Source organism: Geotrypetes seraphini, chromosome 3 (assembly GCF_902459505.1).
Source record: "Geotrypetes seraphini chromosome 3, aGeoSer1.1, whole genome shotgun sequence".
NCBI lineage: Eukaryota > Metazoa > Chordata > Amphibia > Gymnophiona > Dermophiidae > Geotrypetes > Geotrypetes seraphini.
In genome coordinates this window covers 410,642,251-410,648,921 of record NC_047086.1, presented here as the reverse complement: position 1 = coordinate 410,648,921, position 6,671 = coordinate 410,642,251, and positions in this window count along the sequence as shown.

The following is a 6,671-nucleotide window of genomic DNA, read 5'->3' as shown; positions in this document are numbered from 1 at the left end:
AAACTGCTCTGAGACCAGAACACTCATATCTGGGTGCCAGAGGAAGGTAGATGACTGCGAGCGCACACCACCTAGCAAGGAGGACAATGGAGCCAGCTTAGTGACTAAATTCAATTCCTGGAACAACTCAGAAATGAGGTCTGGCAGTGCCGTGAATTTAAACAGGCGCAAGACAGTAGAATCATCCACAAGTTATAAAACAGCATAGGAATCCACCAATCCAGCACACAGCCCCTGATCTCCCCCTCCGGGAAGCGCTGTACCTGCAAACAAGGGATCAGTAAGAGAAACATCTGCATCCCCCAGATCAGGATCAGGTAGCATAAAAGCCACAGAAGGCTGAGGTGAGGACATGCCCAAAGGCACCATGCCACAAAGAAATGCCACGGAGGCAGATAGAGACTGTTCAGGGGGAGAACTTGTTCTGAAACTCTGACCAAAAATTTCATGAATTTAGAAAGTGTCCAGCTCCTGGGGCAGAACGGCACAGAGGATTTGCATTTGTTTTCCTTTATTTGTGGAGGGTCTGCAACATGGCTGATGGGAGTACCAGCTGTGCTAAGCTCCCAAAACAACGGCTGCCCCACTGAGCTAGCTGTGTGTTTGGTCCCCTGCTTCAGCAGGGGAAATGCTAAATTGGGCACTGTAGCCCCCCCTCCCTGGCTGTGCCACACAGCATGTAGCAGAAGGACGCTCCAAAAGCGCTAAATTTGCACAATCCTGGCAAGAATCCACATGAGGAGAGCCTACTGACTCCATCCCAGCTGTTTTCCAGGCAAGAAATGCAGTTTTGAAGAAGAAGGGAACTTAAGAAAAAAGGATTGCTAAAAATCCAAGAAGGCCACCATCAAAAAATTCATACCAAAATTGTGATATTTTTCACACTTCCCAAACTGCAAAAACTGATTTTTTAAAATATTTTTTTTAAAGGATTTTTCAGGAGGGGGAACACAGGGGAACATCCAGAAACCTTGAAAGCCCCATTTTTCCAACCTCCCCTGATGTCTCTCACAGGTGTACTCACTCTGACCTGATAGGATCTGTTCTGCAACCTGCTTTCAGCTCCCACAGTAGTGGTTGAGAAAATTCATTACCACAGTGTTGGGAATGCTTCTGCAAAACTGATCTTGGGGCTGCCAGTCAGACTCCTATGTCTGACTATACCTGTACCTTTGTGAACTAATGGATGTGCACTGGGATGGGCGGAGGAGCAAAGACGCAGCCAACACACTGCAAGACGCCAGCAAGCCATCTAAGTGTGGCTAACAGCCTGTGCTCGACCTCTGATTAACAGATGGTGAGACCACTTCAGGCAGGGACAGCCCTGAGCTCCACAGAGACTGATGCAGGCTGGCTAACAGGTACCCAGGAGGATTGCCTTGTCAGCTCCAGACCGAAGTCTGAATTCTCAAGCAGGTAGAGCTTCAAAATCGCCCAAGCACTAAATTACCTGAAAAGGGGACAAAATTACATCGAATTAAAATAATAAAATGGGGAGAGCAGAATAAATACTCCTGCAGTCATGTGTGCAGTAGGAAAGAACTAAAGATAGTGCTACAGAGCCCAGTGAAGTATGGCAACATGCAGCTAAAGGGAACTTGCAGCCCGCCAGGTACTATTTTGAGGCCCTCAGTATGTTTATCATAATCACAAAAGTAAAATAAAATAGTTTCCTGATCATATGTCTCTTCAGCTAAAAATTACAATATTATTATTAAGACTTAGCCAAAAGGAAAGATTTATAAACTATAAAGAGTTTCTTTAATAAGACGTTAACTATTTTTTTTTCTGAGGTCCTCCAAGTACCTACAAATCCATAATGTGGTCCTGCAAAGGGTTTGAGTTTGAGACTACTGGTCTAGAATGTCTCACCTATTGTACTGGAAAGGCTATTATATATTCTGAAACATGGACCATGTAAGGTCTTCTCTTTTTGCTCATCATTTAAGTCCACTCTACTGCTGCACCACCCGTCAGCTTGTTTGACATAGTGGATTTGCTATTTTCGCTTTCTGCTACTGTTGACTATACAAGTACAAACTACTGATGCACAGATACTATACCTATTGCTATGAACTTGGGACTATCTGCTACTGCTGCTGTTCATCATATCGATATAGATGATGTTGCAGTTTACCAACTGCAAATGTTTTTATCGTCTCATGTTTTGTAATAAACTTGGTTGCTGCAGTTCATTAAACTCCATTTTGTTTTGTTTTGTGGTTTCTCCTACCTTTTCAGTGGAGCTCTGAGGTTTCTTTTGGTTCTTGCAGTATCATATACTGTTCCTCCACACACAGCCAGCAAATTGTACACAAAATTGGTTTTTGTACAATTCCTCTGGAGTCTACACGGTAGAGTTGTTAATCTCTTCCAGCCTTCGACTGTAGGGAACTCAAAACCAAATTCTAGCTCCTCCTGTGGTCCTGTTACCCCTGGAATTCCAGTTTAGTTTCCTATAGCCTGGCTTTAGGGGCTTTTCTCTTCTGCTTGTGCTTTATTTTTTTTTTCTAATTTCTAGTCAATTAATTTGATATTTGGCACAGGTCTTGCCCTAGTGCTGCAGATTCACCCTGTGGGGGCATTCTTCGGCGGGCGATCGCAGACTTTTACATTTAATATTGTCTGCTTCTGGGGAGGTTCCCTGCCGCTGCTGCAAACCCCCTGGACAGCCGGCAGGTCTGATCGGGTCTCCAGGATTTGGAGCCATCTCACCCCCGGTTTGTCCACTAATGGGTAGAGCGCAGGCTGTGAGTCCGTAGTGGCGCACCCAGAATTGGGACTGGACTGCGTATCTTCCCTAATTGTCCTGAGAGGTCTGGTAGTCACTTACTGAGATGATGAGGAAGGTGAGGAGGTCTGAACACCTGAAATAAAGTTTCTCAGCTCCTGAGGTATTGAGCTCCTTGCATGCTGTGTTTAGCTTGCTTGCCATTGCTTTCTATTGCAGCACATGCCACTGTATCTGTGTGCATGCTAGTTTGCAGATTTGGGGGATCCAAGAAAGGGGTTTCGGGTGGTTTCCCTGCATGCCCTAGACCCACCACCACCACCACCTGTAAAATTTCCATTTTCCCAGGTTCCCTGTGTTTTTCCCGGGCCATTTTAGGGCAAAATTGGCACACACGGCAGCCATCTTGGAGTTTCTTTCAAACTTTTAAAAGTATGTTTTGTGGCCTTAGGAGCTTGTTTTCGCTCCAAACTTCAGATGGCATCCTCAGGACAGGATGGCATGGATTCATGCCATAATTGCGGCAGATGGCTACCAGATTAGCAGCCGTATATCATGTGCATCACTGCCCGCGAGGGGGGGCGAAGCGTGCAAATTCCATGCTCCCCTCCTCAGCATAGGTCCTGATTACCTTCAATTCGACCGGAGATGTGAATGGAGCCTCTGGGTAACCTAAAAAGGGTGCGGAGGGCGCTTCAGCGAAATGCAAGTGCAACTCTGGGGAAAAGTCTCCTAAAGCTTCTAGCACTCTAAAACTGATGCACACAGAGTGGCCCTTGCCACCGCTGATTATTGATGTTATCAGGCTTTTCAGGTTAAAAGGGCTATACCTGTTTCTTCCACTCAGAATCCAGTGCAGCAGATGGGGTCTGCCCCTCCTCTGGATTCCAGCATGTCTCTGTTCTATTTTATAAAAATTCTTAAAACCAGCTATTTTAATTTTAATACAAACAAGTATTATCTTAATTCAATTTTTATATCTCCCACAATTCATTTCATTACAGTACAACTTATCAATACCTAATTTATTAATAAATATCAGAATAATTTAGTCAGTGAACCTAATCCCCATCAACTCACACTCACTTCCCAACTTTCACACACATACTACAGTTATTGTGATTACTTTTATCCAAAACTGGATCTTAGTTCATTAGTCCATGATCATCTAGTCAGAGAGGCTTCAAACTGAATGTTGCACAACAGTCTAACACATGAGAATCACAGTTTCTTAAACACAACTGGCAGGCCTCTCTGTCCTCAAGATGGTCCTGTTCTTCAATTCAAAGCATTCAGCAGTTTGATTTCCTGGTAGATGGTGTGTTTCCTGCTTGTCAGCTTATCCCAGCTTGTGCCGAACCCTGGGTCCCTCCTCGAGTCATGCTTAGTTTACTGGTGAAGTTGGTGAGCCTTGCAAATACAGCTCCTGAAGATGCCAGGTGGCGAAACACAGTCTTGTGTTGAGCTGAATGCTTTATGAATTGAAGAACAGGACCATCGTGAGGACAGAAAGGCCTGCCGGTTGTGTTTAAGAAACTGTGATTCTCATGTGCTCGACAGCTAGACTGTTGTGCAACTCTCAGTTGAAGCCTCTCTGACTAGATGATCATGGATTAATGAACTAACTAAGATCCAGTTTTGCATAAAAGTAATCACAATGACTGTAGTATGTGTATGAAAGTTGGGAAGTGAAACCAATGTTATTACCATCTGACTTTCGTGCTGTTGTACAAACAATGGTCTTGTCACGGCTGAACTACTGCAATGTCCTGTACCTAGGAATAACCAAGACCAGGTGCAGGACATTGCAGGTGGTTCAGAATGCTGCGGCCAGATTGATAACTGGAACATCAAGATATGAGCATAATACTCCATATCTTCGACAATTGCATTGGTTGCCAGGTGTGTTTCAAATTCAATACAAAGCAATTATGTTATGTCATCAATTTCTATATGGTAAGATGCTTGAAATTTTTAAGAATATGATGTCTAGTTATGATGTCTAGTAAAGATCCCTGCGTTCCGAAAGTGCCATATTGCTGAAAACAAAGGCTAACCCTAAATATGTGGAAACAAATGCCTATTGTTTTTACCTTAAATGTATTGAATTAAACACTGATTGTAATTCCTTAATAATTTTCCCTCTTGTTTTGACTTCGTATGTATAAGTTATTATATTTAATAGACTTAAACTTTGTATAAGAATGTCTGTATCTGTTGATTTAATCTGCTTAGATTTATGTTTGTGTGATTTGTTACCCATATCTGTTTTTTTATCTAGTGTACATCGCCTAGAATTTGGAATAGGCGATTAATCAAATTTTATAATAAACTTGAAACTTGATGACTTTCACATGTGTAGCAGTCAAGCTATGGAATGGCTTTGTTGGTCAGATTTGAAAATGTGGAGAGAGGAATTCATTTAGGAAAATGTTAGACTCAACTATTTGTAGATGCATTTCTTTGAGCAATTGATTTATGTAAGACTGAATTTGTCTGTTTTTTATTTTTATCTTGTTTAGATTCTTAATATTTTATGTAACACCTTGTAAACCGTTTTGGAAAAATATGGTATAGAAATTTTGAAAAATAAATAAATAAAACTAGCCAAACCCACACATACATCTAAATATAAAATTCCATAAGTCATACAAGATGCCTCAATAACAGACATCAATAAACCAAATAAAACAAACCAGACCATTGAACACCTCCATGACCAGCACTCCTTCACCCTCAACCAAACTCAGACCCTATATATGTCTTTTCAGCAGTTTCCTAAAGCCCTGAATATTTTGCTGCTGGCGAATGTATCCTGGAAGATTGTTCCACTCCCAGGGGCCAATGCAGTGAAAGACACTGTTTCTGGAAGAGGAAAACCTTAATTCCCACACAGATGGTACAGACAGATCACAATGCTCAACTGAGCGGAGCAGTTGAGCCGGCTCACGCGGCAAGATGCTCTGGACCCGGTGTTTAGGGGCCAACTTCTGTAAGCACAAAAACATTCACCAATAGCTTGTACCAGATCTTATCCTTTACTTTCAGCCAATACAACCTTATAAAATATTCTGTTACATGTTCACGCCTGTCCAATTTAAACAGAGAGCACACCATTGAATTTTGGGCCACCTGAAGGGCCCCTAAGACTGATTCTGGTACTCCCAAGAACACCAGACTGCAATAGTCAAACGGACAAAACCATTGACTGTAACACCATCCTAAACAATGTGGCCGCTAGATAAGATATCAATCCATTAACTAACCCTAGATGAAAATACACCTGAACTACAGCAAGCACCTGCCCTCTCATAGTGAGTCCTGAATCCAAAAAACACACCAAGATACTTCACCTCGCACCTTACCAATACTCTCTCCCCCAGCAACTCAACCTTCTCTAGAACATTAGCATCCAGGGTTCTTGTAACATACACCTGTGTCTTCCAAATACTTAACTTCAGCCTGTTATGGTCCATCCAGTGTTTAATTGCTACAACTACCAACTGTGTATTGAACATAAGCAGTGCCTCTGCTGGATCAGACCAGAGGTCCATCATGCCCAGCAGTCCGCTCACGTGGCGGCCCATCAGGTCCAAGACCTGTATATTAATCCTCTATCTATACCAGGGGTGTCCAACCTTTTGGCTTCTCTGGGCCGCATTGGCCGAAAAAAATGTTTCTGGGGCCGCACAAACACAAACGCTTCAGCAAGATAGAGGAGGGAGCCGGCAAGACGGTAAACACCCGGGGGAAGCAGTGGAAAACACTGCATCGCCCTCAACCAGGGCCGCACAAAATACTTCACAGGGCCGCAGGTTGGACACCCCTGATCTATACCCTTATATCCCCTTTTCCTTTAGGAAATTATCCAATCCCTTCTTGAACCCCAGTACCATACTCTGTCCTATCACACCCTCTGGAAGCGCATTCCAGCTGTCCA